The sequence below is a fragment of the Crocuta crocuta genome, unplaced genomic scaffold, assembly GCF_008692635.1.
Source record: "Crocuta crocuta isolate KB4526 unplaced genomic scaffold, BGI_CrCroc_1.0 scaffold216, whole genome shotgun sequence".
NCBI lineage: Eukaryota > Metazoa > Chordata > Mammalia > Carnivora > Hyaenidae > Crocuta > Crocuta crocuta.
Window position 1 is genome coordinate 7,518,935 of NW_027531504.1, and position 22,960 is coordinate 7,541,894.

The window sequence follows — 22,960 nt, forward strand, 5'->3', positions numbered from 1 at the left end:
CAGTCTGAAGGACCCAAAGTTGTAAAATGAAGACCCCTGATGTCAGGGTGTTAAAACAAATGATCTATAAATCTATCATGTATACTTTTGCTTCTCTTTCACTCTACCTTGCAGGCAGCCAACGATACCATCTGCTTTCCACTTGCTAAATCTAAATCCTTCCCTGTCTCAAGTTTTACATTTGCTTACTCGTTCATTCATTCAACCAACTTTTTATCAGGCACGAACTATTTGTCAGGCACTGTTCTAGGTGCTGAGGATACAATAATGAACAAGGCAGGAAATGGCCCCGACTTCAGGAAGATAAACAGTGATGAAGGATAGGAAGTAGATAGGGTGGGTGAACAGAGAAAGCTTGAAGAGTGCATATTTGACCAGAGATGTAACTGAGTCAGAAAGCAAGCCATGGGGCCATGTGGGGAAAGAACATTCCAGGCAGAGGAATGAGAAAATGCAAAGGTCCTGAAATGTCTGCAATATTCAAGGAAGGAGGCTAGTGAGTGAGGAAAAGAGGTGAAAAAGGAGATCAGAGAGAAAGCAGGGATCCAGTTCACATAGGGACTTATAGGTAATGACCCACACTTTGGATTTTGTTTTCGGTGTAATGGGAAGCCTATCTGTTTATGCTCTTTCCCAGCCCTACCCCAGCCCCAGCAAGCCTCTACTGATCACTTCTCCTTCCTGTGCACGTATCACCTGTCCTTTTATTTGTCGCCCAGTCTATATTCAGTGGATTTCTGTTCATCTCTAATGTATCAATCCTATTTCCTCAACTATGCCTCAAGGACAAGAACTGTATCATATTCTCCTCAGCATTTCCAGGGCTTGGCACCTACATGGTGCCCAATAAATCTTTTTGGAAGGTGATAATGATGATGTAATCCCTTGGAGTCCTTTCCAGCTGTAAGATCTATGTTTCCTTTGAACTCTTTTGACAAACTGGTTTGCGCTATGACTCAGAGGACTGACATCTTCCTAGATATTTTGAGATTACAGTCATCCATTAAATGACTGGGATGAATCACACCAGAGTTTTTATTTAAATGAAGCCTCTACCACTTGGAATGGGGTCCCCTTAAGTGGAACTACTTATTAGCATTTGTACTTTAAGCCATTTGAACTTCAGGAGAGGCATAAATTGCTATTAAGTAAATGCTATCCTGATATGATCCCCACACCAGCGATTAAAGATGGCCTCGAATTCTTCGCTGCTTCTCTTAATGAAAGGTGGAGGATAATTCCCCCTCACCTGGAGTCTGCGTTGGTCTTAGGGACTTATCTGACCACTAAAATGTGGGAGAATTAGTGTTCTAGGACTCATGGGGCTAGGTCACAAGAAGCCTTGAGCCTTAAAGTTTCTGCCCACATCTTTTGGAGACACTCCATCCAGAAACCTAGCTGCTCAGCTGTGAGTAACCCCCAAGCACCATGAAGAGACGATGTGTTGGTGCTCAAACCAACAGCCACAGCGAAGTGCCCTGCCAAGAGCCAGCATCAACAGTCGACCACACCAGCCCAGACATAGGAGTAAAGAAGTGATCTTAGAAGTGGCTCTTCCAGCCCCGGCCACTTCAACTGACATCTTGTGGATCAAAAACAAACCACAAAGCTGAGTCTTTCCTAAGTTCTTAACCCACGCAGTAAAATGGTTCTTTGAATCTGCCATATTTGAGGGCAGTCTGCTACACACTAGTTTTTTAATTTAAAAAAAAACCATAGAACATCACTACTCCCAAAAGTGCCTCCCCTCCAATCATTTATAAAAATGATAAGATTTGTCCTTTGTCCAACAAACTGCTCTTCCCAGAGATCTGACCCATAGACATGAGGAAGACAAATTAGGTGATTTTGAATGACTACTCTGAATCAATCGTACTACTAAAATTGCAGGCCAACAAAAGTCACCTGAAAGACATCCATTGTAAAAGCCACAGCATCCATTTGGATTATACAGGTCGCAGAATTAATGCTATTGGCCAAATTATACATATTTTCACTCAGTCAACCAACAGGTAAGAAAACAATTTAGAGTGTAAGAAAACAATTTAGAGTTGACCCTTGAACAGCGTGGATTTGAACTACGTGGATCCACTTACACATGGGTTTTTTCAGTAAATACAGTACAGTACGGTAAATGTATTTTCTCTTCCTTATGATTTTCTTAATAACACTTTCCTTTCTCTAGCTTACCTTATTGTAAGGAGACAGTATATTGTAAATAAAAATACAAACTACGTGTTAATTGACTGTTTATGTGATTGGCAAGGCTTCCAGTCGACAATAGGCTAATTAGCAGGTAACTTTGGAGAAGTCAAAAGTTATTTGCGGATTTTTGACTGCACGGAGGGTCGGCACCACTAACCCTCATGTTGTTCAAGGATCAACTGTATTATACTACTTAAAAACATGGGTGGGACTTAAAACAGAAATTAAATGCACAATTCTATCATAAAAATAAAAAGAACCAACTGCTAAACAATGATTACATGCAATACTAGGAATTTCTGAAAATTATTCTCAGACGCTACCAGAATGGAAAACACTCAACTGTAAATGGTCCTTCTCCTTTAGACCATCCTTTTTTCTGTACAAAGAAGTTCTATTATGAAAACAAAAGCTCCTCAAAATGGGCAGGCATTTTTACCCCCATCAGTATGAATATCAGTTTTCCCCAACAACAGCCATTTCAGATCCTACATGTGAGAGGCTTCTGGGAAAGCAGCCTGCTCATTTTATACCCTCCTCCTCTTCCTACCCCCCACTACCTTCTTCAAATCATGTTTGGCTCTTCAAAAAAAAAAAAAAAAATACAGAAAATACAGAGCCATTATGTGGCGCCAAGGGTAGGGAGCAGGGGTAATGCGAAGAGAACAAATTTTGGTAGTAAATGCTTTAGAGCATCAATTTTTCACATAAACTACTACCTTACAGTATGTCTAATCATATTCCACCACTCACAGTTTTCATAATATGAACTCACACTCACCACTGGTATGCCATTTTTAATTAGCAATAATCACGCCTTGGATAAACCTTACTGGCTACTATACTACCACTGCACAAAGCTCGGTATGCCATTTTTAAAAATCAACAGAAGAAAGTAAGTTCTTAAGAAAACACCCTACAAGCTAGAGGTGTAAATAACAATATGAAAATGGCAAAATGCTTTTAACAGAAAATATCACCTTCCAGATTTCTAAGCACGTGTATTTGCTTGAAAAATAATTCATTATCAATAACAACAATAAAATCATAACAAAAGGAACTAAATGTCAACATTTATAGCACTAGCAGCTATCTGGGTACATACATTTTTCAAAAGAGAACTCCAGAATTTAATTAGAGAAAACACACTAACCTCTGATAAAAATACTTAATGAAAGACTAATGATTTCCTTCACACAGAAATCATTCCTTCAGCAGCAGTAAATCATTAAGTCAGCATTAACACATGTCTAAAAACACATGTATTTACATTCCCACACTGCATAACATTTCTAAAACTGCTTAAAAGGCACAAGTAGCTGGTAACACCATCAAAAGCAAACACAGTGACATTTTGGCTATGTGGCTCTCACTATCAATAAAATGAAAGTTAACCAGGAATTTAAGAAATGTAGCAGAGGACATAAATCATGGTCTTTTCATTTCAGTGAGAACATTAGCAGCTCTGTGTCTTCCAGCCTCAGGAGCCATTACTTACGTGTGAAAATCAAAAGAAAGGGAAGGTGTTTAAGCTAATAATGAAAGCAAGTTTGGCTAAATGCCAAACCACATGATACTAAGTTTCTTGCACCTTATTTATTACCAAGAGAACTAAAACCTGCTCAATGGTCTTCTCTAATGCCAAAGCACCACGATGGGGGAAATGAGTACATTTCAAATTTACTTCTTCAAATCACTAACATGGCCTGACATGTTCAGGCAGACAGGAGCCTGTCACCAGGGTATAGAGGATTTACATTTTCTACCTCAAATGGTCCTGACTCAGAAAAAGACCTGTTATTAATACACAGGCACACAAAAGGGAATCTATAGTATATAAGAATTGGATCATGATGCTTCTGACTTTCCTCAGAGTCCCAAATACAGAAAAATTTAATAATTTTAAACATCAAATTCTTTTATTCAATCAAGTATTTTTTCAGTTTCAAGAATCTCTCTGATTACCTGGTCCATGGATGCAGCTACTCAAAAACTAGTTACTGAGGGGGCAGGCGCTGTCCTACAGGGCAGGGGCTGTCCTGGGCACCGGGGACACAGAGCAGCAGCCCTACTTCTCGAGGAGCTTCCTTCCAGTCTAAGGAAGGGTAACTCACTGGTCAAGCAAAAACAAATTCAATCCAGATTCAGATCATGTTAAAAGTTACAAAGGAGAGAAAATAGGATGACATGATAGAAGGTGACTTACGAGGGCTCTAATCTGGACTGGCCGGGTAGGCCTTGCTGAAGGGGCCTGACACCTCAATTACCAGAAGGGGCTAATCATGACAGGAGGAGGAGCAGGGCACACTGGAGGAAGGAACAGCTAGAACAAAGGCCTCGGCAGAAACTGCCCTGGGCACCGGGAGCAGCCGCCAGGAGACCTGTGTGGCTGGAACACGGTGAGGGAGAACACAGATGAGACCGGAGCAGCTTTCCAATCACAAGGGCCTCATGGGCTCTGATAAGGGCCCATGCATCTCACACTGCATCTCAGTACAATGGAAAACCACCGCGAGAGGGTTTGCTCAGAGGAGTTACACGCTGCTGTGTGGAAAATGAACGGTACTCCCGTATGTGTAGAAGCTACTGCAATTCTCCTGGCAAGGGATGGAGATAAGTAGACATATCTGAAGAACATTCTAGAAGGTTGGATAATGGAACAGATGTTGGGGAGGAGGGTTGGTGCAGCAGAAGATGAAAGCGAGGATGATGATTCCCAGGTTTTAAGCTGGAACCACGAGAAATCAATATTTCCGTCTGGGTTCGCTCCCTCATTTCTTCCCCAGGTGGACAGTTGGGATTAGAACCTGACCTTCTACATCCTAATCCAGAAGTCTTTTAATTAAGAGTATTAAATTGAGATTTCCAGATTAAATAATTTCCAGTTTTTCTATTTTGCTATTACTATTTACACAAAAACTCAGAATAATTTCAAGGTAAGTATGCATTGAAAATCAAAAACATACACAAATCTACATGTGATAGAATTTCATAGAATTAACACACACATGCACACGCACACACATACACACACACATACATACACACACAGGAAGTACATATTAAAGCTATCCCAGTAAGGTCTATATTTAAGTTAATAGTACCAATGTCAGTGTCCTGCTTTTGACAATGTACTATGGTTATATAGAAGATACTTTTGGTTGGGGAAAACTGAGTGAAAGATCCCTGAGAAAACTCTGCACTACTTCTGGAACTTCTGGTCTTAAATCATTTCAAAGTAAGTAGTCATTTTTAAAAAAATCTTGTCCAAGGACACAGAAGCAGTGGGAAACAGCCAATATCTAAGCCTAGACCAACTGATTCCTCATTCTTTTGAGTATACCACATTTTTTTACTCAAAATTTCTTTGTATTAAAAGGACCTTAAGGAAGGCGGGGGGGGGAGGGGGAAGCAATACCTGATTGACACCTGTCTTCTTGCTTTCTAAAGAGGAACTGCCTTTTTGCCCCTTTTGAACATACTAATAATCTTTGGCTGTGTTCACTTCTGCCAAGAACACAGCAGCATGCAATCAGCAACCATGCAGTCAGCAGCCTTGGAGCCAAAATCTACCTTTGGCTGGTCCTGCAAGTCTACAGTAGGTGCAAAGAAACACTCATCCTAAAACAATTAAAATGTCTATTTTATGTCTGTTTTCATTTCCCAAGTGAATGGCACAAAACAACATAAATGATTTAAGCCATTTGTGAAATGAATCAGAATGGAGCTTATCAAATGTGAATGGCCCAGAGTGTGGGAAAACAGTGCCCTCAGGGTGGGTGCTTTTACCTCACTTATCCAGGGCCGCTGCTATCAACAGTGCCAAAAGACCACTGTGCCCCCATCCACAGGCTCACCACAGCACCTATAAGGTGAATTTGCCTGGAAAGAGTTGTAGGGGGTTGGCTTGGTTGTTTGTTTTGTGCAGGGTGGAGAGAAGATGGGAGAAATGGAGATAAAGTTTCCAGGTGGTGGCACAGTGTGACCCTGAAAAGCATCAAAGAACAGGTTGAGACACTTCCTTCTCACAAGGGCAACTGCAAGGTTGAGCGCCATGTCGTGCAGAACCACAGTCAGCTACCACCCGAGATGTGGGATTCTCATTCCCCCCCCCACCCCCCCCGNTTGAGTTAAAATGAAAAAAAGACTGCAAGTCTCTATCTCAGCTAAAATCTGGGGAAATCTGGAAGGTATGGGGCAGATAAATCAGCCCCAGAAGATGGCAGATGGAGTGATGGTCTCTCTCCCTAGGCCAGTTTCCTCACATTCAAGGCTCGACCCCCACATCCCACCCTCTCAAGCCCAAACCAATGCCTAGACATTAAGAATATCCATCAGCTCATCTCTCTCTTACCCGCCTCTCTCTCTTTCTCTAAAAACATCAATTCTTCATTTGAGCCAAACAACCTATTTGCTATCCTTCCCCTCACAGAACTCACTCATTCAAGGACCTACTTTGTAAAAAGGGCAGGTATATAATTCAGAAAACAAAATGGCACTGACGACACTACTAAAGGCAAGAAGAGAAGCTGCGGAAAGGTCATTTCATTGGAACATGATAGGTTTAATGTTCCAGCAAAGCATCTTGGGAAAGTATCTTGGAGGAAGTACTCAGCATCTACTGTGGACTGGCTTCTTCCCTATAATCATGACTACTTTCCTTGCGACCCAGAGCTGCCCTAGAAGCATTCCCTGCTTTACCCTCCTCCCCGCTGAGATCACTCTGTCCTGCTTCAGGCTCTGGTGAAACTCCATTCTCAGTAGGCCGCTGTTAAGAAATTGACAAGCATGTTGCCCCTGTCTTGCCATCAAGACTACAAACTCCTTAAAGAACCTTCTATTTCTGATGTAATCACTTTGACGCCTTTTAGAGCCCACAGCACTCTGTGACCACTCAAAATGCATTGTTAACAAATGCCTTAGGGGATTGAGAAACCTCATATAGCCACACTTCTAAATAACAGACAGAAATAGCACAATGGCTGTCACGGGAATGGGAAGAAATTTCTTACCCTTGCTTGGCATTACTTGTCCTGAGGTTTGAGTTTCAGTGGTAAATGATTCCCTTCAAAGGAGGTGAAAACAAAGACAAGATAGGGGGTTGTGAAAAATATACAAAATATATGACAGATGAGAACAAAAGCCAAATGCTCATGACGGCAAACCTTGCTTAACTCTTTTTGTGGTTAGTACTCAAATGCTAACATTATCTCATCACCCCAATACTTCATTTTGGGACTAAACCATGAGTAAGTATACGGGATAAGCTGAAATTAAATCCTCGTGTGAATGTGCAGAGTACAAAGGAGTTTTATCTGTTTGGTTTACCTAATTCTTTTTCTCTTACGTACAATTTTAGAAATGAAAGAAAAGGTTCAATGGCCCTGGTATGATGAATCACTTCTGGCAAAATTTAATTCAAAAGAAATGGCAAAGATAATGACGTACTTTCACAGGAAAAGTTTGCCCTGAAGAAGGGCCTCTCCACTTTTGACTCTCAAAACAATTTTAGAACCAAACATTAGCTTTAATCCAGCATTCTGGTAAGCACCAAGAAAAGAAAGGTAAACAAAACTGATTCCTGCCATGCAAAGCTATTTTCTGGCTTGTCTAACTCTTTATACGAAGTGTGGGGCAGACCTTCTCTGTGAAGGTGCAAATGGTAAATATTTTTTGGACTTTGTGGGCCAAAAATTCTCTACTGCAACTACTGAACTCTGCCAGTATATGTGAAAGAGACACAGACAACATATAAGCAAATAAGAATGGCTTGTGTGTATAAATAAATAAAACTTTACTTATAGACACTAAAATTTGAATCTCCTATAATTCTCACATGTCATGAAATATTCTTTTGTTTTGTTTTTTTGTTTCAACCCTTTGAAAAGGTAAAGACCATTCTAAGCTCACAGGCCACACAAAGGCAGGGTAGTGGACTGGATAGGGACCACAGGGACTTGGCCATAGGTTGCCAGTCTCTGCTTTATACCAAAGGCAAGGTGGTAGCAAAAAGTCAAAATTAGCTTGGAAACTGCAGCTTGCTTCTAAAAGAAGGTTACTGGGAAAGGAAGAAGAAGAGAATGTGAATAGAGAAGGAAGAAGGGATGCCACGAGAAGTCAGGAAACTGCAGCCTAAGGGTTGAGAAACCCAAGTAAAAAAGGTGAAAGCTTGAGGGTGTGGGGAGAGGGTAGAAAAAAAGAAGCAGGATGCCAAGTTTCTAGGGCATCTGTGGGAAATGAAGGGATGAAAGGGAAGTCAGCTAATGAGTAGCCCAGGATAGGGGCTATAGATTAAACTATGAGAAAGCTAAACATCATAAAAATGCAGATTAACCAAGCAGCCCAGAATTTAAGAACTGAGGTTACTATGTGTACAAAATTATTCTCTTAGCAGGCAAGGACAGTTTGTCCTTACAAGTCTGGTGGGGTATGTGCCTGTTGGAGAGGGTGATTTTCATTTTGCTTTTATCTTGTGCAACTGTACATAGGAATATGAGTTCAAGGGGGCCAATTGTGAAAGCCTCAAGTCTTCAGTCTTAGAATTTCCCTCATCCTTTTTTTTTTTTTTTTTGAGAGAGAGGGAGGGAGGGAGAGAGGTAGAGAGAGAGAGAGAGAGAGAATCTTAAAACCTGGCTCCATATTCAGCATGGAGTCCAATGCAGGCCTCGATCCCACAACCCTGAGATCATGACCTGAGCCAAAATCAAGAGTTGGACACTCAACCGACTGAGCCACCCAGGCACCCCAGAATTTCCTTCATCTTTAATATAATTTGGCCCTGGGCAGAGATGGACTTCAGAGGTTCTAATGGCTGCACCCACTCCTATACCTAATCTATACCTCCATGAGAGGAACTTTCACCAGTGAGAAGGTAAAAAACACACCCACATGTGAGATTTCATTGTTACAACAGTTAAAAATAATGCTGATAAAATGGTTTAATAACCAGGCAGGTTAAAAACTTCATGGCACAGAGACCAGAACAAACTGTTTTAAGTTTTGTAAAATGAATGCCTGAAGCCTGGAACCCAGCAAACATTAAATAGCAACCTCTAAGAAATGCCAAAGAATCACTTTCATGGAGGATCAAGAACTAAAGGGTTATTATCTGCTGACTATGGAGGAAGGCTGACAAATAAGATAAAGTTAAAAAAGCAATAATAGTGTCATGGGCTGAATTGTTTCCTTCCCAAAAGTCTTCTGTTGAAGCCCCGGCCCCGGTACTTAGGAATGCGACTGTATTGGGAGTCTTTAAAGAAGTAATTAAGTTTAAATGAGGCCATTAGGGTGGCCCTAATCCAATACGAGTGGTATCCTTATAAGGGAAGGAAATTAGGACACAGGGACACACACACACACACACACACAGACACACACACTGAGGGTAGACGCAGCCGGAGGGTGGCCATCTGAAGCCAATGGGGCCTCTGAAGAAACCAAGCCTGCTGACAACTTGACCTGGGTCTTTTAGCCTCTGGGACTGTTAGAGAATAAATTTTGGTTGTTTAAAGCTACCTAGTCTGGATATTTTATTACGGCAACACGAACTAAAGAATATAAACAGTTATGATGCCCGGAGATGAAGAGGAAGGTGAGGGGAGCAAGAGAGAGGCTACCACAAACGCATACACTCAACCAACATTTATTGGTCCCAGTAAGTATTTTGCAACATGCTACGTTCTGAGTCTACAAGGATGAAAAACTCAGTTCTTGCCTTCGATGAACTCACAGTCTACTCGAGGACAAAATTTTCTAACCCAGTATGGATGTGCCATAAGAGAAATATTCCCCTGGTGCTCTGGAAACACAGAGGAGGGGGTTCTCAGCCAGCCATGGAAGGGGTGCACAGAGCTTCAAGAAAGAGGTGACGTCTGGGCCAAGTGCTTCCAAAACACCAAACCAAACAAAAAAAATACCACCACGTTCTTCTGATTACTCGAACAGGAATATATTTTTGAACGGGAGAAAAAAACCATGACCGAGGAAGAGGAAGTCTTATGTGAGAGGCGGGAGGCCCTCCCTTGGCCGTGTCGTGTTCAGGTGGAGGACTGAGGGCAGCTGGCTACTGGGCCTAGAGACCGTGATACAGAAGAGCTCTCGTTGAGGTGGTCATCACGCCAGGGGTCCAGGGGCGCAGATGGGCTCCGCCCGAGGAGAACCGTGCCAGTGAGAAGATAAGAATTTAACAGAACTCCAGGGAAGAGAAGCATTTAAGAGGCAAACAGAGCAGGGAGAAGCTGAGGAATAGTAAATGGGGGGACAGGAGGAAAAACAGGACCCAGGAAGGGGGCAACACTGAGAATGAAAGAGAGAGGAGCCCCCAGTGTCGGACGCTGCCGAGACAGCAAGTGGCAACCTGAAAAACGCCAGTGGACTTAACCAAAGGTCCCTGGTGACCTCTGGGAAAACAGCTGCAAGGAGCAGAAGTGCAAGGACCACAGCTCGAGAAGTGGATCGCTGTGTTCAGATGGGAGGACATTCGTGAAAACCCCAGGAAATAAAAGCTGCCTGAGTCATCTTCTGGGCCCAGTAAGGGAGGAGGGGTCAGACGACATAGCGGCAGTTGCAACACCAGTGCTGGGGGGCTGAGGGTGGGGGAGAGTCTCATTCTGTTCTTCCAGCCTTCTGGGAGCTGCTAGAACAGAGTGGAAAGGAGAGAAGTGAGGCAAAGGAGAAAAATGGCATTTACCAACGACCCGTGGGGCACTAGCTAACACGAAAAACACCACCTACATTTACACAGCACCTTATGTTTTGAAAGATTCGTTCGTATACCCTCTCATCTAACTTCAACAAGTACTCTTAGAGAAGAGTAGAGGCAGCTCTGTTGTACACATGAATTAAAATGTAGAGGAAAAAATAAAAACGAAATAATCTAGCTGCCATCACAAAGCAGATAAAGGGAAGAGCATGACTTCATCCAGGGCCTAGACCCAATATCTCCAGACACTCACCCCGCATTCTCACGGAAAGAAATGCCTATGGCTCCGGGCTGGGTCTCAGCTTCCTCCTATGAAAAAATGGGAACAATAATAGTCTGTACCTCACACTATTAACAAACGTAAGGCACTAAGGGGCTGGATCACGATAAGTGCTCGATAAATGTGAGTCACTATTAGCTCACACTCAAGGAGCAGAGCGCGCACACCCAGCAAACACACTGGGCGGCCATTCCTGGTGAGCAGGACTAGCTGTCCAAACCACAAACCCAGGAACCATGCTGGAGTCTTCTTTCTCCCTCAGCCCACAGTTCAACCGGGCACTGGGTCCTTCTAACCCCGTGCTTCTCAACTTCAGTGTCATCGTTGCTTCTCTAGGCCTTTTCAGACAGGTTTTCCCTACGAGCATCGCTGCCATGACATTTTAACAACATGGATAACTGCTTCTCTGTTTATGGACTGTGGCCCTACTGAATCTTAATATCTGAGGAGCTTTTTTACACCTCTCCCCCAACCAATTTTCACCTGGGGAAAATATCCCCTTGGGACCACCCCCCCATGAAGAAGTATGTAATAATCCTTCCTCCTAAATCTCTCTAAACCCATCCCCCGCTTCTCTATCCTTAATGTCAGTGCCTAGTCCTCACCATTTTTCATCTAGATTGTTCCAACAACTAACTGGACTTCCTAACTGGACTCCTTGCCCCTATTTCGGCCAGCTTCCCGTCCATTTGACGCCAAAGGAGGCTTTCTAACTGCAAGTCTATTCACGTCAATCCCTTTCTCAAATTTCATTAGTTGTGCTCCATCACAGATTGAACCTTGACATGGCACTCAAGGCCCCTGTGCAGCAGCACTGGGCCTGAGCCCCCAGCCCTAGCTGCTGTCACAACACACCACCCCATCCCCAGGCACTCAGTGCATACAACGTACAGCCATTGCCTCCATGCCTTGGCACTTTCTGTTACCTCTGCTTAGAAGGCCCTTCCCCTCTGCCTTCCTAGGGAACTCCTACTTCCCCTTCAACACTCAACTATACACACTCTCTAAAGCCTTCCCCAATTCGGTCTTGCCACAGGCTAGGTGGAGCCATTCTGTCCCTTGCACATAGCTCTCTCTGTCACAACTCTTCAGTTACCTCTAATGATAATAATGACAACAACTAACATTCACTGAACGTTAACTAGATGCCAGACTCTAGTCTAAACACCTTCCATGTATCACCTCATTTATCTGGAGCAACCTGAGGGCAGGAATCATACGTTAGTAATTTCTTTTTTTTATATATATTTTTATTTATTTCTAGGAGAGAGAGAGAGACAGCGTGAGCAGGGGAGGGTCAGAGAGAGAGGGAGACACAGACTCTGAAGTAAGCTCCAGGCTCTGAGCTGGCAGTCAGCACAGAGCCCGACGCGGGGCTCGAACCCACGAACCGCGAGATCATGACCTAAGCGAAAGTCGGACGCTTAACCGACTAAGCCACCAGGCGCCCCATTCATTTCTGTACCTAACCTTCCATATTCCTAGCAAACAGAAATTCAATAAATGCTCGCTGAAATAATGCAGGAAGCAAAGTTTTGGAGTTTCTCATATCTGCTCTTTCCTCTGACTTATACAGCCCCTCCTACAATGGTTTATAGTGTTTACTCTGATAATAAGGAGGGGGATGGGATAGGATTATTCCGCCAAAGGTTTTAACAGTTTCTTTGAAATACACTCCGTGATTTAATGAAAACAGTCATTAGGAATGCCTTTCCAAGTACAAACGGGGGAAAATATCTCATGTGCCATCCAGAACACTCACATATTTACAAATCTAGTCAATGTGAGGGATATAAATAGATTTTAAAATGCCACGGGCAAGAACTTAATCACCTATAGTGGAGCAGCTTGAGAAAAACAACGAAGAGAAAAGATTTAGAAACATAATATTTAAAAGCATACACACAGGAGACCTAGGGGGAAAAACTCAGGTTATATAATATCCTAGTGAAACACTTTGAAATGGGATACTCATAGAAAGATAAACAGAAAAATACTTGAAACAACAGAGTGAAGAATATTCCTCATAGTTCCTTAAGAGTAACTGGAGAAGGTCATTTAAGTCCAGCGCACCCCACCCCCACCCTCTGCTAACTGAAATGAAACAACTAGTGACTAGCCTCAAGGATCATTTAAAAGACTACTTCAAATTGATTCAGAAAGTTTTACTCTCTGAAGAAAAAAATACATTTTTTTTACACACACACATATAATCTTCTGAATTTTATTCTTTAGTTGGCATCACATAAGAAACTCCAGATATAAGTGTTAGTATCAAGTAAATAGTAACTTCCCAGTCAAACAACTGTAGTTCAGAAAAGAGAGAGCTTCTAAAACAATGTCTCAAGGTAAAACCCCAAATACTGAATTTCACTACTTGTTTGTTATAAACCATGATTCCCTCTGGGCAATAAGATTATGGATGATTTCCATTGTTTTGGTATCTTTCTAGAGCCTTTGCTTGCTAAGCAACAAATATATGTTGCCTTTATATATGGGGAGAAAAAAGAGCTATTTTCACTTTTTAAAACATTCGTTTTGTTAAACTAGTAAGAATATTTGTTATTAATTTACAAGTCACGTTCATGTGCGGCAGCTACATTTCCATTTATGATAATAAATATATATACTTTAAGTCACTACATCTGATAAGTGCAATAAGGCCCCAGAATGATTTGACATACTTCCCAAGAAAATGTGAGGTTTCTATGTTGGCTCATTGAACCTGGGCTCTAGGACAGCTTACCCACAGAATATAGTGAGAGTTAACACTAGACCAGCATCTGGGCCCAGGCCTTAAGAAACTGGCAGCTTCCACTTCCTGCTTCTTGAAACTCAACCACCATACTGTGAGGAACCCCCAGCCACCCCCAGAAAGGCCTATGTGGGGAGGGACTAACAAGCAGCAACAGTTTACCAGAAATATGAGAACACATCTGGGAAATGGCTCCTCCAGCCCCAGTTAAGCCACTCCAACTGACACTGGCTAGAGCAGAAATGAGCTGCCCCTTCTGGGCCCAGCCCAAATTATACATGCATGTAAAAGTAAGTAACCATTCATGGTCCCAGGGTCATGGGATCGAGCCCCATGTCAGGGTCTACTCTGAATGTGGAGCCTACTTAAGATTCTCTCTCTCTCTCTCTCTCTCTCTCTCTCTCTCTCTCTCTCTCTCTCCCTCTCTCCCTCTCTCTCTCCTCTCCTCCACTCATGAGCTCATGCTTGCTCTCGCTCTCTCTCTCAAATTAAAAAAAAATCATGTAAAAAAATAAACAACTGTTCAGGCCATTATGTTTTAAAGTAGCTTGTTACACAACCAAAGGTAACTAAAATGCCACATTATCATCTTTTATTTGCCTTTACCTTTCCCCAGTTATAACTTTAACTCTTTGAGGGTATGATTCCATCTTTACATCCATCTTCGCTGTCATTCCTTCATTCACTTGACAAACATGTGAGGACTAATGTGTATCCAGCACTATGCTAGACAGGTTGTGCAGGTAGAGATAAGAACAGCCTCTGCCTTAGATATGACGAGTCTATTTTCAGAGACAAACAAAAATAGACAATGGCAGCCTTTGCTGAATAGCCAGCAATGGTAGAGAGTCAATAAATGTTGGCTAAATAAACCAATTGAGTAAATCAGGTTCTTAGAACTACTTTGGGAATGATATACTACCATCGTTTTATAGATGAGGTACACCAGTTAGCGATGTATTACTTCTTAGCTCTAAATTTGCCCTCTTTGCCCTGCTTGGTGACCCTGGGGCTGGACCCTGGGGACATCTGGCCTTTGCCAGATGGTGCAGTGTTCGTTTCCATCAAAAGAGGGCACTGGAGAGACACTGAAAGTCCACAGCAGAGGCAGGGGCTCTTCACTGGGGTCTGGGATGCTTTCCTGCTTTATGCCCCCCACCCCCAAAGTGTACAGCCAGGGGCACTTGGGAAGCCCAAAGGGGCTTACTCTGCAGGGAATCTCTCTGCCACTCAGCAGACTGCTAAGGATCGGCGCTGGTCCACCCACATGCTCTACCAAGATTCTCAGCCAAGCGGGCTGCTCTTACAGACCGGTCGAGCCAGTGCACTGGCCACCAGTAGGCCCCATATTCACGTGGCAGTCACTTCATCTCCAAAGGGGACTGACACTCAGTCTTGGGGGTGGCAAGGGGCCTCTTGCAAGCTCTTGGAAACTTCATCCTGTACTCTCCTTCGGAGAAAAATAGCTTCTTCCTAGAAAATATAGCTTTTTCCATCTGTTCTTCCCATATCCCTTAGAGAGCTCTCCTACCCCTTCAGCAGTTAACCACAGTTAACCTCTTACTAGTTAATAATTCTTTATAGTAAACTTCCCTTGTTCAAATTACTACGTGGTTTTTGTTTCCTGAATGGATCCTGACTGGCACATAAAGGAATAAAAGGGCTCAAATACGAGGAGGCCTGAAAAAGGACAACAAAGGGCTGATTCAGAACTTAAACAAACAAACAAACAAACAAACAAAAAAACTGAAAGGGGAGAGATAAAGATTCAAGGAACAAAAACTGCCACGTCAATCTCATTCAAAATCTTTATTTTTGTCTAATCACATTTCTTAGAAAATACTTTTTATCTTCTTTGGTATTTTTTAACCTCTCATCTGATAAACTTTGTAAAAGCACGATGAAAAAGGTGGCTACATGTGAGACTCCAGAGAAGAAAGGGCTAGAAAATAAAGAAGCTCTAGCAAGCCCAGGTAAGGTACTCTGAGACATGTGACATGGATCAGAACCAAGAATTGGTTACTAGGAACAGAATAGCCTAGCAATCAGTAGCATGGACTGGACCAGGACCAGACAATTCAGTGTTCAAATCTCAGCTCTGCTACTACCAAGTTATATGACCTTGGGAAACTCATCTAATACTCTTATTTGTAAAATGCAAGTAACAGTAATAGTGCTGACCTCAAAGGATAAAGCAGGTTTGTGTACGTAAAGTCCTGAGGCCAGAACCCAATCCAAATTCTTTCTACCGCCTCTCTGCTTCAACATTCTCAAATCTGTTTTTTCCCCAGTATCTTCTCATTTTGGAAAGGTTTCAGAAGACCTACCTTGCTCTAAAAACTGTTCTCCTCTACTTTTCTTACTACCTCTGGCCTTCGACCCCATCCTTGCTGTCCTATGATGTAGAACATTCTCCTTTCTTTAAAGGGCTTTCGTTTCTTTCCAGGTCCACAAGTATAGAATGGGTTCAATTAAAAAAGAATGGGAGTGATACAGTATGGTGGCCACGTCTTACTCAGCTTTCACCTCTTCTTTTTGGATCTGTCCCTTCCCCATTCCAGGTGACTCTGGTGTCCTAAACGAAGGGCTCATGACTCAACCCAGACCAAGCAGACCCTGAATCTTGAGAGAGGGCACAGTGGAGGGGCTCAGTGGAAGAACATTAATGGCCAGAGATCCCCAGAGGTGCCTCACTCCCACTTTACTGGACACTGAAATGTTAACAATTCTTTCAAAGTTGTGAACAACCCAGTATACGTCAGAGAAATTCCTATTTTTGCTTATGTTAGCAGGAAGCCCACTGCTTGAACCAGAGTCCACATACATGCTGTTAGACTGACTTACATCTTTGAGTTTCCTCATCTGTACAGTGAGGGTCTCTGCGGTCCCATCTACAGTTCTAACAATGGGGCAAGTCCCGGCGGACGTGGTCTATGCCTCTGCAAGTCTCCAGAACAACTTGGTCATTACCACTCAGCACCCATACACCTTATGTACAAATGATGGAACTGAGAGGGGCTGTAAAAGTCTTATGTTTAGGTTATGAAGCCACAAAGCTCTCCTTTGCCACTTACTACATCTCAGCAGTATTATTTTGGTAACAGCGTCACCACCCTCTCTGCTATGGTGCGGAGCATAAATAGAACATGAACATTTCCAGGAATTGTCAACTTGGCACTTCTTACAAGGAGTTAAGATTTCTTTTATAACGTTAACAAAAATAAAGCCTAGGACTAAACTTCTTTTAGAGGTCACATTTCCTTCTTAATTAAAATTTACTGTTTGGAAAAGTACAATGTACCTTTTTTTTTCTTCTTCTGGGGAAAAAGTCTGCCAGAGAAGCATATACATATACTCCTTACTGTTCAAACTGAAGAACAAGTATAAACACAGCTGCCTATTAAAATGAAGCAAAGGCAAACATTCCTGCAGCTAGCTACAACAACGGCCTACAAGTTTGAACGACACCCGTAAAAAGAGCTACCTTGCTAAGTGTACGGTTAAACTCTGAGGTTGTGCCGCCAGAAGGGCTGGTCATTAGAACTGATGACTTTCGCCTTTCGATAGCAAGATTTAAGAGCTGCAAAAGCGGAACCTGATTCCAGTGTCAGGAGAGCCAACACACCGTCTCCTAATCACAGCCAAGAAGACTCAGTCTTTTTTTACTCTCAAGGTAGCAAGTTGGGAGAGGAGCAACCCAAGGGCTCCGCTCCTTGACCCATGTATATGGCCTCACATTAGACCTCACCCCCAAAAAGAATAAAATAAGAGATGGGGAAGAGAGAGATACCAATCAGAATTTAGTCTTCTGATGATAGTCAGGAAAGAGACAGAGATGCCCCTCATGCTGCATCCAGGAGTGACTAGAGTAGAGGAAGGAAGGACATTGGGGGCTGGCAAATGATGGGTTCTGGAGCAGTCACGGGTTGTCAGAATTAGGGGGGGGAGAGAAGAGCGTATCTCAAAAATGTGTTTTTTTATAGGCTATGAATTAGCAGGCTTTGAAGTGCTTGAATTCCAAATCTGGCTCTACTCGGTTGTATGCCCCTGAGCAAATGACTAAACATCTCTCCGCAGTAACAGTAAGAATACCATCACCTGTCTCACCAAGTTACAGCCAGGATCAAAGGAATTAATAAATGCAAAGGACCTGGACCAGTACATGGCACAAAGTAAAGCTGCCAATAAATATTTTGATAGTTCTTTCACTGGCTAAGCCATTCCCAGTCTTCCCAAAAGGCCCTTTGTCTCTCTTCTCCTCTCATCCATCCTCAAGCCATCTTCAGTTCACTTTGAATCGGAGAGCAGCATCCATCTCATTCTCCCCTGGTAGGTTCTGTCTCCATTTGGACAGCCTGATGTATGGAGCACAAAGTGTTGTGGATGGTTTGTAACTACTGAACAATGTGAATAGACAATGAGAATGATTCCCCCACATCCTAACGTATCTGCTAATTCAAAACACTCCAGTCAATTTTATTTCATGTCCATCAAGCCTTTATATCCCCAGAGAGTTCTTCTAGTAGATTTAAATATTGGCAGTAGAGTCACTGGCAGTAGGGTCTGAGGTTCTGAAACATTCTTGAGCAATACTGTTCAAGAAATTCAAAGAATTACAAACACTTGTGGTTAAAACAAAACTACACATCCTTCTACATCCCCATTCCTACCACCTTTCCACCGCGCCTCACTAGAAAACAAAAACAACTCTTCAAGCAAGTACACGACTTTGGGAAGTTCATACTTGGGGAACAGCAAGTGACAGAGGAGCCATGTGCCTAAATCAGCTGGTCTGATTTCAAGGTTCTCAACCCTGGCTGCATTTTAAAATAACCTCACAAGGTGTTTGCACAGGTCCCTGTGCTTGCTCATGCACACATGCATGGGTGTGCAAATGTGTATGTACATGTATGTGTGCGTGTCTTACTACCACTGCCCAGATCACACCTCGACAGATTTTGGCATGAATTGGTCTAGGGATCAGTAATTTTTTTAAAGCCACGGCTGAGAAACATTAAGCTAAATCAACCACAATAGTCAATAGGGTGACTGATGTGGCCCATACACCCACAGGAGGGAGAAAAAAGTCACAGTGAGAATTTCTAAGAGAAGAGAACATTAAATCCATTTTTTAAAGTGAAATGGAAGCATCCCTGCTGGGGAGAGGCCTGTCACATGGTTTGCTATTCCTAGAAAGAGCTACAATTAGCTGCCAACAGATGCATTATTTCATCAGTCCCATAAATACTCGATAAAAGTCTTCCACCCTTCCTTTATGTCAGCCTCGCAGAAGCAGGGGGAGAAATATTCTGATAAAATGTAGTATTAAACTATCTACATTTCCTTTTAAATGATTAAAATTAGCATTAATAAAAATAAAGTATTTTAGCAAAATTTTATCCCAGTATACCTCTAAAAGCCCTTGAAATTTTTCCTCTTAAAACAAAACAAAAGGCATTACTCTAATTTTTTAAAAGCTTATTTCAATTATTAACACAACAGCATAATACAGGTCCATTTGAAACCCAGTGGGGAACCAAGATTAGCAGAAAAAAATCCTACATCAAGAGTTGGGAGCCCTGGATTCTAGTTCGGCAATAAATTACATTAACTAGCTATGTAATCATGGGCAAGTTGACTTAATCTCCCTAGGCCTCAGCTTTCTCAGAAAAAAATTAGATGATCTGTGAGTCCCGCCCAGCCTCAAATTCTAGAATAGCAGAATATGTCTCCATCTTGCTGACTCTGGGACATTAGCAAACGAATATGTTTACAATTTAGAAAACTTAAAATTAAGTCATTCTGGCAATGCTACTAATAAATTTAACCAATTCCCAGTCACTCTGCATAATCTGAATGAGAAAAACTAGAAAATACCTTGAATATGGCACCAACATCCATATGAACTATAGCTGGAACCTTCCTTCCCTAACTACACAACCAGAGGATGATTCCTGCCCCAAACTCCTGTCTTTTTAAATGAGAAAATGTGTGAAGAATCTTTGCAATTTTTGCCACATCTTCAAACCATTATTTCATAGTATTTTTCTTTATGTGACTCATTTTTACTTAGATAAAAGCAATGTATTTTTTAAAGTAACTTCCTGAGGTGCCTGGGTGGCTTAGTCAGTTAAACACCAGACTCAATGTCAGCTCAGGTCATGATCTCACGGTTTGTGGTTTTAAGCCCCAAGTAGGGCTCCGCACTGACAGTGAAGAGCCTGCTTGGGATTCTCTCACTCCCTCTCTCTTTGCCCTTCCTCCTCTGCTCACTCCCTCTCCTCTCAAAATAAGCAAATAAACATTAAAAAATTAAAAGTAAGTTCATAAATAGAAAGCAGTTTTACTTTCCATAAACAGAAAGAAACCATGAGGTTAATATGAGGGAAAAGGCAACACCACTCAATTCTAGCTAATTTCTGTTGTCCACAGAAGGCTTTAGGCATAAGGACCTGTTTCTCTTTGTTAAAAAGAAAAAACTAGCAAGTGTCAAGAGCTATATTCCAGCAAACAGAGACTTTCATCTGGATATCATCAGGATTGAAAGGAAAGAAAAAGGAAATGACTCTCACCATGAGATTTACTCCCATACCTGCATATCGTCTAAAATCATTTTAAAGAACCATCCAACATCATGGCTGTCCACGCATCTCACATTTTGGGAAGCATGACAACAAACGGCCAAGACTGGGCCTTTGCTGACATGCAGCGTGACTCATCTCTCCGTGAGGGAGGTTATTATCCCACACAGGCCTGGGCTCGAGCCATACTGTCACCGAGGGCTCCCACTGGAGCTCCTGTGTGTTCGGGTCCCCTTTACCTAAAACGTTCTTCCTCCAAGTAGCCACTCTGCTGCAGAATTCAGGTGTCTGCCCACGTCATCGCAGCAGAGAGACTTTCTCTGACTCCCCCCACCCCCGCCCCAGCCCCTGGCGCACAGTACGCGAAGCCCTCCCTCAGCACCACACGCTGTCCTTCAGAGCACTATTATCCACTTGCTGTCTGTCCCTGTCAGACTACAGAATGCAGTGAGCCCCAGAAGCGCAGGGGCTTGGTTTCCCATAATATCCTTGCACCTAATGTCAATACTCGATATTTGTTGAATGAACAAGTGAATCCCCTCGGCTGATCTGGAGGCCCTTCACATGACTTTATTACTTAGTGCCTGGCGTCCAGTGGGTCCTCAGGAGGGCCACGATAAGCACGCTGGGGCTCCCTGTAGACTCCGGCCTCACCACGGCAAAGGGCCTTACTGTGGAGGCTGACCCACCACTCCCTCTCGAGTACACAGGATGCCAAGTAGCAAACTCTACTCGGCCACGGAAGTGCCTGGATAGACCACAAGCTGGATGAACTGAGATCAACATTGAACTTATATATGCAGAGTAGGGCTTATTCACGGTATGACCAGAGAATCCCAGGCTAGAAATTTCTCTAATAAACCTATTATGATCCTTAAGATTTTTATCATTATTGCTCAGTAACTTCAGACACATTCAAGCATCCATCCGAGAGCCAGAGTATATCTTGAGATGGTAGCTGATGTGCCTCTGCACGGTCATACAGGCCAGCTCGAAAAGGGACAGGCTGAGCCCTGGAGCCCACGGGTAGAGGAGAAAACAGGCTCGACCCACGACCCGTGCCAGTGAGGGCAGCCACGGTGTCAGGGCATAGGGTCAGTGGCGAGGACCGGCTCAAACTCAGGCAAAGTTGAAGCAAATAGCCCCAGGAGGCCAAAGAGTTGAGGCATCTGATGCTAACACATGAGACACGGAGCTGTGCTCCAAGACTTCTGCTCTTCATCCTTGCCAGTGGCTAAGAGGGCCTAATGCAGGAATCTAGCCTGCGGAGGAGGGGAGGGGGGGCGTGGAGAAAAACTCCCAAGTCTAACATAAGACGGGAGTTAAAGGCAAAGTTGCCACGCTGACTGTTAGGTGAGAATCCCAGCAGAGACCCAGTCCCACAAACAGGGTCAACGCAGTGGAACAGGATGTCCCGGGGCCCAGGAGTCGCTCCCACCACATCTCAGGCTACGTCCTACCAGCTGGTGAGGCTGGGGCTGCCCATAAACCTCCTTTCCAGATCCAGATTAGCTCAGGCCCTAGAGAGAGCCTGTCAGCAGACAGGGCCCATGAGCAGTAGGAAGCCAGGCAGGCAGGCACATGCTGCCTACACCCAGATTCAGCACTGTCCTCATCTCCTAAAAGACCGGACAGGAGCCCAGGGATGGCTGCCAGCTGATCTACTGTCTACTAAGTGACCTTTGCCAGCAAGAGACACACTAAGAAGTGTCCCTTCCATGGTGCCACGCTGGCTTAAGTAATTTTATCTCCAGAATCCTCTTTTAAAATGTAAGAGTCCTTACAAGGTGAGAAAAACACAAAATCAATTATCCATTAACATCTTAGACTTTTTTTTTTTTTTCTTAAAGCAGAGAGAGGACGACCTATCATCTAGGCAGACTCTGAAGGAATCGAAGGTTTAAAGTATTTCTTCATGTTTGGGATTTGCTAAGGGTGTGATTTAAGAGACCAGAGGGGATTAAGATACAACTCGATTTTTCTCTAAAACATTACACCCAGAATATAAATAAAAACCAACTAACAAGGATCAATCACCAAATAAGGCCTTTTGAGGCAGCTCAAAACTTACAGTGAAACAAAGAAATTAAACAAGCAAAGGGGAAACCAGGATTCCCGGAGAAGACAAAAACAAAAACGCTTTTGAATCAAATGAAATCAGTTCTTTCTTGGAGAAATTTCGGTCTCTTGGCCAAAGAGAAATAGGTATTCCAGCCCATTTGTTCTCAAGCCTCCTAAGAGGAGTCCACCAAATCTACACAAATTAACTAATAATGACAATCAAAGGGAGTAAAAGATCAGACAAGGTTAATGTATACACCAAATATATAAGCTCCACACTTCCCTACAGTTTAATTTCTCAAAATTCAAAAATGCCTTTACAAGACTTAAATGGACTTTTTAAAAGCTTATTAAAACTACTCTCTTACAATGCTGGA

At 42.9% G+C, this 22,960-nt stretch overlaps 1 protein-coding gene and 1 pseudogene across 4 annotated transcripts in view; both read right to left on the minus strand.

Moving 5' to 3' along the window:
- The window catches only part of CRADD (CARD and death domain containing adaptor protein), a 176,224-nt gene that overhangs the window by 148,852 nt on the left and 4,412 nt on the right, over positions 1-22,960 (minus strand). The gene's annotated exons all lie outside the window — the stretch shown is intronic.
- On the minus strand, positions 2,950-3,067 carry LOC144238488 (U4 spliceosomal RNA; annotated as a pseudogene).